This window comes from Propithecus coquereli, unplaced genomic scaffold (assembly GCF_000956105.1).
Source record: "Propithecus coquereli isolate 6110/MARCELLA unplaced genomic scaffold, Pcoq_1.0 Scaffold61, whole genome shotgun sequence".
NCBI lineage: Eukaryota > Metazoa > Chordata > Mammalia > Primates > Indriidae > Propithecus > Propithecus coquereli.
Genome location: NW_012152063.1, coordinates 3756450 through 3768229, shown reverse-complemented (window position 1 = coordinate 3768229; position 11780 = coordinate 3756450).

Genomic DNA, 11780 nt, shown 5'->3' with positions numbered 1-11780 from the left:
GAGCTTGAGACAGAAGCTCTGACACTCTGCCTCTCAGGGAGCAAACAAAGGTCAAATAAGAAAAAGCAAAAGAGAATGAGCCCTTAAAATTGCAGGAAGAGATCCAGGAGACCCCGATGCTATAAAAATTAGGAGGGGTACAAGTTGCAAAGGGAGAGATAAATATTGAGTAACAGTGAGATTGAGAAAGAAAACATTAAGCTAAAAAAAAATTATTTCCACTTTGAATTCGATGAACAGGTGCTAACCCAAAGAATAGTCTTAATAAAGAACTAGAAGTAATTTCAGTGGATGATAATAATATGTGAATAACCAGATAGGTGAGTTCTTCACAATACAGATGTTGGCCTAAAACTGTTCTATCATAACATTCGTTTATAGCCCATGACACATGCATACTATCCCACCCAACTGCCCGCATCCCAGCGAGTTCTAAAAAAGACCCAGAAGCCTTTCTCTAGGCATTCTGGGTAAAGGATGTGAACAGGGAGGAAATGTCCTGGATAAGAGAAGTCCCCAGATGCAGCCCCTTTTGGGCAGTCTTTTCTCAGGCTTCAGACCCTCACATTGTTCTTTGTCACCTTCTTCCCATGAAGATTTGCATTTCATGGGACTGAGAATTATGGTGCTTTAACATGGTGTGCAACCCTTAGAATATATCACACTGCATAATACACAGGCATAACTTTCATAACAGTGTTTGTGGCAATTTCTATTAAAAGTTAGACAAGTCCTCAATCCATTAGCATATTCTTTCTTGAAAGAATATGTGCTATTTCCAAAGATAAATGCACATGAAATTCTTTATTTCCTGCCACTTGTATCGCAAACCAATAAACTGAAATTAAGGGAAGATGCTAATGCATTTGTAGAAAATAGGCTTCTTTTTGTCCACTCCAAGTTCAAGATAAGAAAAATAGAGATTGTATCTACATAATTTCTAAAATCAGTCATATTGACACCCTTCAGGGGGCTATTTGTATGCAGCAGCTATGAGTGGTGGGGAGATGGCCATGTGCTCAAGTCCCTCTGCTAATCGTAATGACCAAAACAGCAAAATAGATTCTGATTTTTAGGGTTATTTTAGGGATTGGATCTGCAATTCAAAATCTAACTAGTTACTCATAGTTTCTTGGGGGCTGTGAGGCTTTAGCTTGAACCTATGATGCAATACCTCTCAGGACCAAAATATTATAAGGGCACCTTCTTTTCAAAACATGCATTTTAAGAGAACAGCAGGATTTAGGTCCCATAACCAAAGCCCCATGCCAAAGATCCAACAGATGTTGGGTCTGTGTGTAAAGCAAACATCAGCCCCGCTAATGTGGTCTGTGCTGAATTCTTTGTAATTAGACATTTATCCCAGTGCAGAGTCAAGGTCATTAGAGTGAAAGGCTGCAATGCTTACAATTATTTTGCTCCTCGTGTTTCTCTGCATGAAGTCAAGGAAGACAACGGCACACAGGAGTAAAGGAAGAATTTTCAGAATGTTTCCATTACTGAAAAGGTCTCTTGGTACCATAGAAGCTGGGAAACAGAGACCGAGTCAGGAGTAGAATCAGCTACCGTTTGGTTAGACAGCTTGACCTGGATTTGGCTAAAGATTCCCTCTCCCTCTTCTCTTCCCCTTTCCGCCTTCTGACCTATGCAAGGGAAACATTAACTGACAGAATGGCAGACGTATGAATAAGGGGCTAGCGACCACAGCCTAATTAAACTTAGCATATTAAGAAGTGGTAAAACCACAGGCAACTGAAAAGGAGAGCACGAGTTCAGCGTGGCCACTATTTCTAAACACAGTGGGTGCCATGCACGATGAACAGTGTCTGCAGAGGACAAGCAGGAAAGCTGTGCTCATGGAGAAGACGTAAAGCACAATACTCTCGCAATGATAGAAATGAGAATAGAGCTACTCATGATGGGCCAGGTTAAAAATAATAATAATTGCAATTATTTTCTTGAAATAGGGAAAATGTGCCTTTATGTCAGATTCACAGAGAATGGTCACTAATCAAATAGTCAAACTTTCAAACTCCCTTCATAACACCATGCAGGGGCGAGACAGACCTTTTATGGATGTGTATTGAGAAAAACTTGCTGTATGCAATCTAGTTTAAGTCCTGGGCTGGAAGTCTTGAAACCAGGCTCTACCATTCCCTGGCTGTGTGACAGAGACATGTCTTTTTACTTCTCTAGTGTCAGAGTCTGCCTTTGGAGAGCAGAGTGCAGTGGGTTTAAAGGATCCCTTCTAGCTACTTCCTTCTACCTCTGAAATCTGACGCCAATCACTTAGCAACCAATTGCACCCGTTTTCCCATTATGTTATAAAAGTATTATTTTAAACCTCAGTGATAATCAAAATGTTTAACAATAACAACACAAGACCTGACTAATTTGTACAGGCACCGATCATGTTGCCTTCCTTGGGGGTTTAAGTACACTTTCAAAATATAGAGACCCTAAAATCCCATTTTCATAAATTATAGTAGTTATTGAAAATAATGGCATTTATTATTTTTGCTTTTTTCTTGCTGTAGTGCCTCCTTACCTCCACCTATTTTTTAAAATTACCCCCAACTTGATTGTTTACTCTTTTATTAGAATTTTTATATTTTTCTCCATTCAGTTATTTTTTTTTTTTAGCATTCTGTACTTATCTTTGTACTCTACCTTTACTTCTCTTTGTTTCTTTCTCTTACAGCCGTTTCTGTACTTTCTCTCCCCTCCTACTGACTCTTCTTCTGATCCCTTTTTCTGTCTAAATGGAAATGCTCCCAAACTCTCAGACATATTTTTGGTGCTGCAAGATACACCGAGAGCCTCAGTACTCGTGGAATGACTATTAGCAACATCATCACAACCACCACCACTACCATGAGCCCCATGAGAATATCTTTTACTTAATATCTATATCCAAGGTATGAAAAATAAAATTCAAATTTGTAGCTGCCAATGTATGATAATGAATGATAGATCAACCAACAGATAGAGCTAAGCATTTCTCAGGAATGTTTTATAGAAGTTCCTTTTCATTTCATTTGCTTGTCCTGCATATTGTGCAGATAGCTGTTAAGTGACATGTTCACCAAATACCCATAGCTACATCACATTAAGGCAAATTTATGGTACATTCCTGGTGAAATCTGCACACATAGCAATAAACAAAAAGATATTTTAAATAGAAGTTTTATTATATTATGCTCTTAATCTTAACTTTAAAAAGTCTTCCCAAAATAGATGACTGTTTACTCACACTAGTGGATTAAGACTATGTCAATATGTTCCTAGCAAAGAAACCACTTTTTCCTTGGTTAATTCTGGTTTTACTAAATGTCAAAATCAGCTGGATAAATTACAATTCAATCAGCAGTTAAGATAACCAGACATGTGAATTATTCTTTTATCTAATGTTTTTCATCAGATAGGTAACTTCTGAGAAAAATGCCAATCAACTGATTTTGTAAAAATCTATTCATTTGATTAATTTAATTTCCATGGAATTTAATTACGTAATCCTGTTGCATTGGGATAAGCAAACGCATGCTCTTGAAATCCGAGTTGAAAAGAGTCTCTCTGCTGCTCTTAAGTTCTATTAAAATGACTATTAGTAGAACAATAATGACAAACACTAGTACCTAAACTCTTAAATTATAACACTTTCAAAGAGATACCTTAAAAGTAAAGATAGCATATGCTTAATTCCCAATAAAGTAGTAAGGAGTCTAGTATTAGATTTATAAAGATGTTCTGAATATATTTTATGAATCATGATTCAGAGATCAAATTTTCATAAGTCAAACAAAAGAATATTCTACATCACAGAATAAATTACCTTAGAATTGATGCTCAGTGTCTGAATCTTCTATTACTGATCTTAATGGCTGTTTAGACCTTTCAGAATTGGTAAGAAATCCCAAAACTCATTTTTTTTTTTCCTAATGGATTTAACCCTACTCAGGGTCACCTACAAATTTATTCTGGTATGGATTGAAGTCTTCCATTTGTTTTAATAAATATAATCATGGAAAAGTCCTGGACATATTTATTTAATATTTTTTAAAGGAGACTAGGATGTCAAGGGTATTTTCTCTGTTTCATTTCATTAACATAAATCACTCTGGTTAAGATGAAACACTGTACACGTGAACCGCATTAAAGCAACTCTACCCCTGAGGAGGAAAGTCGGAGCCAGGCCGGCTCAGGGACTCGCCTCAGCACAGATTTTGAACATGTCCACAAACAGGTGCTGCCCCTTCTCACCAGAACCAATAGAAAAGTGTTTGCTCCCCATGTAAACACTGGTTGCTCTTCCCACTCCCACTTTGATTTGTTTTGTTTGGATTGACTTCATTACTTTTCCTCCATGGCTCTTTTCTGTTTATTTGAAAAAAAAAAAATCTACCTTGACATATACTGGAAAGAGAGAGAGAAAAAAATCCTTTACTTTGATCTCCTCGGCATGTGTCCTCAGATGAAAAATGCATCCCAGTTGAATTTTTATGTCAAGACCATTCCCTGTCAGTGCAGTTTCTCTAAGAAATCCCCCATCCTTGTAGAATTTCTCTGCTTCCCATCACTACTTAGCATAGCCATTAATTTTGTCTAGGGCTCATTACATGGTACATTGTACATTGTTTCATTCCAATTAATGGCAAGACGAGGCATTAGGGTTATATGAAACAAAACATATTTACCATAAAGCTAATGAAGCTTAATTTTCAAAGTCCCTCACTCGAGTGGACCCTTTCCAAGTCCCTATACCAATTTTGAATTTTTGCCTTTGTATTTTTTCTTTGAGAGAGAATTTCTGTAATTGTACAAGATTAAGATCCACAAATGGGGGTCTGCCCCTGAGTAGGAATAATGGCATGCCTGACTTTTTTGACATTGTCCTTCCCTGATTCTAATTGTCCCCAGGCTCCTGTGCAGGCCTTCAGAAGGCCAAGCTACTCACAGGCTTGGATGAGCAGCCTCTTCCCTCATCTGTGTTCCTACAGCATGGTCAATATTTCAGGCTTTATTCATTCTCTGATTGTCTCATAGTAATTTTCTCTCCCAGCCAGAACTGTTGAATATTTCTGCATTTTTCTCCACAGCAACTAGGTCACAGTTAAGGACAGAGTAGAAAGTCGGTTACTTGCATGGCAGCCTTATGCACATTCATACTCATGAAAGTGCCAGAGGCTAAGTGGAGACACTGATCAAGCAGCCAGAGCAGAGGTGTGCCATTGCTGTCCCCCTCAGGAGCCGTGTCTGGAGAGCTCTCCCTGCAGGACAAGTTTCCAGTGAACATCAGTTCCTATGACATTTTTCCCACAGGCGCATGCCTGCCTCGGAGAAGAGAAGAAGGCATTGCTGAGTAGCTGGTTCTATGTTTTTAAAAAAGAAGAAAATCTAATGCATCTAAGCATTCAGGAAACCAACTGTGAGCTGATGTTTCCATAATAGAAAGAAAATGGAAAATGGTTTGTTTTCAAAAATGTATTTTAAAAGAACTAATACAGACATTTGATGCTAATGGAATTTTAAAAAGTGGATTAGATGATGTAATATAAATCATGACATCAACTAACGTTTCAGAAAAATCATATCATATAAAGTTCGGTCTTAATCTTTCACATAGATCCTTTGAAAACTAAAAATAGTTTCATGGGAAGACAAATACAGGATAATAACTAAGAAATAATACTAGAGCAAAGCACCTGAGAAGTAAAGCAGGCAGACACTGCAGCCCAGGTGCTCCTGGTGGAAATCCGGTGAGAGCAGAGGAGAGCCACTGCTGCTAGACAAAGGGAAGTGCTGCAACCACAAAAGCTGGATGCTTCTCACGGTATTTCTAAATCCATTCCTGTTTGTCTTGGGAAATGCTATAGTCTGAATGTTTGTGGGCCCCCGGATTCATATGCTGACATCCTAACCCCCAAGGGGAATGGGATATTAGGATGTGGGGCCTTTGGGAGGTGATTAGGTCATGAAGGCAGAGCCCTCAAGAATGGGATTGGTGTCCTTATAAAAGAGACTCTGGAGGGTTGCCTTGCCCCTTCCAGCATATGAGGACTCAGCTAGGAGGCACCATCTATGCACCAGAAAGCAGCCCTCGAAGGACACCAAATCTGCCAGCACCTTGATCTTGGACTTCCCAGTCTCCAGAACTATAAAAAATAAATTTCTGTTGTTTATAGACCACTCGGTTTATATTTTGTGACAGAAGCCCTGATGAACTAAGGAATGTACTCAATTTCCCATTTTGAATTAATGGTGAGGGAACATCCAAGCTTCTCTTCTTGCCATGTCACTAATTTCCTGTGCGATCTTGATGAGCACCTTGGCCAATTCATAAGGATGTTTGGGAACAAATAAAATATGATAGTATATGCAGTTTACTGTTTCTCCTTCCTTCTTTCTTTGTGTTTATGGTGTGTTATCTAAGAACCACTCAGATGCAGCCAGTAAAACATGAAGAAGAAAGTCTGTAGACGATACGGGTCACCCAAGTGCTCAGGTTATGTGATGATGCAGAGCTTTCCAACTCTGAGAAGAAAGATACTTTTTCATTATGTTGGGCCCAGGAAAAGTATGCAAATGGTCCACCAAAGGAAGCATTCTTCAGGTTTATTCCAGGGAAGAATTCTTCCCTCAGCTGTCATTTTGAAAAGAGACTTGTCACCCTTCTGCCTCTTCCAGAACAGGTACAGCAGTCTTTGTCACATGAACATTGCATCTTCCAGCCACACCATGATTTCCCAAGAACATCCCATATTCAGATTGTTGAAATATCAGTCAATGTAGCCAAGGGAAGTTGCATTCTTTTGTGTTACTCAAGAAAAGTATTTTCTTTCTCTCTTTCTTTTTTTTTTTAATGAGCCTGTAAAATGTCATAAAGGCCCACGTGTCATAATGCTATTTCATGACTTCTAAATGCTTGATATCAATAATGCTTTTTGTTTACTTATGTGTGTTTTTACTTAAGTTTTTTTTTCATTTCTATAATTCAACCTATATGAACATCCTAAAGACATTGGTTGAATACATGTAGTAAAATGAAAGAACATTTTAAGCAAATGACTAAAGACTTTGCTGAATTACTGCTTTGACAGCTATAATATCTTTTGAATAAATATGTGATAACACAGCTGTGGTTTTAAAAGTTCAGAACATCTGTACATCTAGAAATGTTATCTTTGGAAACAAAATGGCATCGCCACCAGGAAACACACAGGGTCCACTCTCAAAGCCACGGTCTTTTCTAATCAGGAAAAGTAATACATTTTAACATTTGCTGTCTTCTTTCAGGGTGTGCTTGCTCATCACGCAGAGTATATACGTAATTAAAAACTCTCCCCTTATGGACATGAAGACAAATAAACTAATCTTTTTCCCTCAGCAAAACATAGTCATGGATAACAAATGAAAGTCTTTAAACATTATAAGTTCACAAATGGATTTACCCATAAAACCAATTATATGTTCACACTGCAATTAGTTGCTAATTGTAAGAGTTAAAAAAACAACAAATCCACATTTTTAATGTGTCATATCTGATGTAAAATAAATTTGAGAGATAGGTGCCCATATTTAAGCTGAAACAAAATATACACAGCTGAAATAAAAAATGCGATACTGTAAAATATCACCAATTTGCTATAATTTTGAATGGCAGTAACTTTACCCTAAGAAAATTCACTGGGTCATTTAATAGTGATATCAAAGGAAACTGACCCTCTTTTCCCTTTTCCTCTCTTGTTAATTCTGTTTCTCCTTCCTTCTTTCTTTGTGTTTATGGTGTGTTATCTAAGAACCACTCAGATGCAGCCAGTGGAACACGCAGAAGACAGTCTATAGACTATGGGTCACCCAAGTGTTCAGTTTATGTGACAATACAATATTTTAATAACATATAATATATTGTGCCTATTATTTTATTAAATTCATTGTGAGAATCTTAAGGACAAATGTGTTTTAGTTTTATATTGTCATGTTTATTGAATTAATGACCAACTATACAAAATGCCCACCATGTTTGTTACCTAAATGTCAGGACTTTTCAAACTGTGTTCTACGGAATGCTAGCATCTGTGATATTTATAGGTATTTGGGGTGGGAGAGGAGCTGGGGGAACTGCGAGTTCCATGTCCAAATAATTTGAGAAAATAATGCACTAAATAATGTAAAATTACTACTGGAATTCTTATAATCTTTAATATGCTGTTACATATTATATATCTTCAAGAAAATATTTTTTACTATAGAATATTTTTTATTATTGAGAAACACTTATTAATATCTCTAGTATCTAGTGTTTAGCAGAATACAGATTGGAAAATACGTGTTTAAGTATTTAAATTTAAAGCCATTAATGAGTTGCTCTCAAAGATCGCTGTGGTGCCTGACTTACTCTGCTCAGGCTGCCATAACAAAATATTAATGACTAGGTGGTTTAAACAACAGGAATTTATTTTCTCAGAGTTCTGGAGGATGGAAGTCCAAGATCAGAGTGCTAGGATGGTTGGGTTCTGATGTGGGCTCTCTTCTTGGCTTGCAGATAGCCCCATCTCGCTATGTGCTCACCTGGCCTTTCCTCAGTGTGTGTGCAGGGAGAGCAAGACAGCAAGCTCACTGTGTCACTTCTCATAAGGGTACTAATCCATCGGTGCAGGGCCCCATTCTCAGGGCCACATCTAACCCTAATTACCACCTGAAGGCTTAACTCCAAATATCATCTCTTTATGGGTTAGAGCTTCCACATACTAATTTTGGGGCAGAGGAAGCCACAAACATTCAGTCCACAACAATGCATAAAGGAAAAAGTATATACTTTAAATGAGATGAATATTCTAGCACTCTTCTTTCTTCTGATCTTAGCTGACATCATGTTCATCACTGGCAAAAATCTGTAAAGGGTCTCCTTAATTTTCTTAGGAGAGGTTAGGAGGTAGAGGCTCAGTTTTGTCTTCCTAATACTGATCAACCTGGGTTCTCAATATGGTTTCTTAGGGGCAGACACACATCATCCTGGTGGACAGCTAAAGCCCAGTCCAGCCTGTGCATCAGAACACTCAGAAAGGAGTACTGGATGAATGGTCAGCAGGATTATGCATGAAATTGGATCACGTTAATGTCAACTCTACTTAAACAATGCAAAAACACTCAACTTCTTCTTTCATGAGGAGCCAAGTCTGATGGTATCGCTCATGGCTTTCCTACCCAAGGGTGATAAATAGGGCAGGAAATAAGACCCGACTCCATGTCCCTTGGCTTTCATAACATGACCAGAGCTCCTCATCTGAGAGGGCTGAGGGTTGAATAATTACTAACTCATTCGGATGCATAATCCATCTTTACCAGTTGGACCAAAAGCAGAGGAGCAGTGAGATTAGGGAGGATGGAATCTTCAGTAAGGCCACAACTGACCCTAAGAGGGAGACTTCCTCATTTTTGCTTATTGGTTTCAAACTGGATTGGGAGCACTTTCGTGCAACCTCTTTGTGAGAGACTCTAGAAGCTGGGATTTAATTTTGTGGAGTCTCCTGAGGGGTCTTTATTCCTCAGGGTGTCAGGACAACTCTCACACCACAGGAGGGTTCCTCACTTATTTTCACTTCAAAGGGGCATTAATAATAATCCTCCTTATTACAGAATTCAACCAGACCTGCTGGTGTGATGATTAATTGGGAGGTGTTGTATTCTTTTTTCTCCAATATATCATATGCAATCATTTCAGCCCCTAAAAATAAATGTTCTCTCTGCAAAAAACAAGCACAAACAAAAATGTTTTGAAAAGTAATCACTTGTTTAAAAAATGGAAAATTGGGCTTCTGTGTTGTAAGGAATGTATGTGCATAACGGTGAAATTCAACACTGGTAAATGATCTGACTACCTCAAAGTGAAGTTTTTGCCTTCCTACAGTGGCCTTTAACCCTGCCCTTTCCTCCAATCTGAGAAGAGCTGATGTTGATGGAACATATAATGGCCCCTTTCCTGTGTAGTAAAGTCAGCAATAAAGCTTAGTAATTAAGGGTACCAGGGAGGCCCAGCCCAGCAGGCTAGTGGTGTGGCGAACACTTTTAGAACTTCAAACAATATCAAAGTCACTGAGAAACGGGCCTAGCTCAGTTCTGGTTTGAATTAAGCCTCACTTCCACACGCACTTTTCAAATCCAAGCTCAAACAAGAAAGCCAAGGCCTTCTGGATTTCATTAGAGCCAATTATCTTATCTGTTTCATCTCAGGCCTGACCCTAAGGCTGGCAAGCAGCTATTCAGTGCATTTGTGTGGTTGTTTGAGAAAGCCTCCAGTCAGCCGATGGCCCGAGGACCTGCTAATTAAAACACCGTTGCCCCCCTGCCTCCAGTGATTAAATATTTTCAAGCTTTTGTAAATAATTTTTCCATTCTTTGCCCCAAGCCTCAAAGGTCCAATACATGCAGTAATTTATTTAGTTTGTCAGAGAATACTGTTGGAAATAGGGTTATAATGGAACCTTTGGAAACTTTTATAAGTCTTCGTACTTCTGAAAGTGACAGTTTATAAACCAGCCAAATGTGTATACTGTTTCTGATGTAATTATGTCCTAATGGCTTTCTCCTTTTGAAGTGATATAGTGTATAACGGGCTTACATTTTGTCAATAATCATATTTCCTCAAATGTCTACATGATATCTAGAGTCGGAATTTAATGAGGTCGTTTAAGTACTAGAAATTGTATCAAGGTATATTGCCTTTAAGTTTTTTGTCTGAGGGTGGGTCATAGTCGCAAGGACTAGCTTGGGTAGAGGAGGACTAATCTAATTCAGGCTTGCTCTTTGTGGCAAGGACCTGCTAGAGAACACTATGAATTCTTTTCAGAGCCGACTTCTGAGAAATCAGTGAATGATACAGTGATGCCACTTCAGAAGGGAAAATATTCAGGGAGGGGAAGTACATTTAGAATTAAATTATTGAATTAAAAACTTTTCCCAGACCTAATTTATATTCAGAATGATCTAAGCTAAGACAGTTATCTTGCAATTGGATTGTGGGCAGAGGGAGGACATTAAGAATTTTCTTTGTAGCTCTGACATCCACTAGAGCATCATGGGCTTGGTAAACACCCAGGAAGCCCACGAGGGCCCTTCTAAAGCATGGACTTCCCTCCCGCCCAGGCTCCTGGGGCTTGCTACGGCCACACGTACCAAAGTGCATGTGACTCCAAACTCCTCCTGGACCAAAACACAGACAGAGCAGATGAACATACACAGACATCTCGCTTCCCTCCTGGCCTGGGCACAGCCATAGAGACTCCCCGCTCTTCTAGCCAATCCAGTCATGTTTTATTGGAGGAAAATAAAAATCCAGGGTTTTGTTTGTTGTTGTTGTTGCTCTTTTTGAAGTAGTACAAGAAAAATTTTCAACGGGCTCATTAGCTACATCCAGTGTTCACTAACACACCTATGAAAAAGAACTATGAGACCGAACAGCTATGCTTCTGTTGTTCTTAAAATGACACTTTGGGCTTATCCTAAATAATAGGCTTTTAATAAAAACATCTACCAAAGGAAAACAATTAAACAATACATAAAGCACCAGGGGGCAACCTCGTGGTTGGGTTACAGTCTGGAGCCATTCCAAAGGAGAGCATGTGGGTATTTTACAAGGAACAATACACTTCTCCAAAGTTATTATAAAACAACAAAATTTTAAATTGGGCCACATAAACCCTTCAACTTGGTACAAGATTTTATGCTCAGCCCTGACAATGGGATGATTTCTTTACATTCTAGTTTCTTCTAAAGCATGTTTA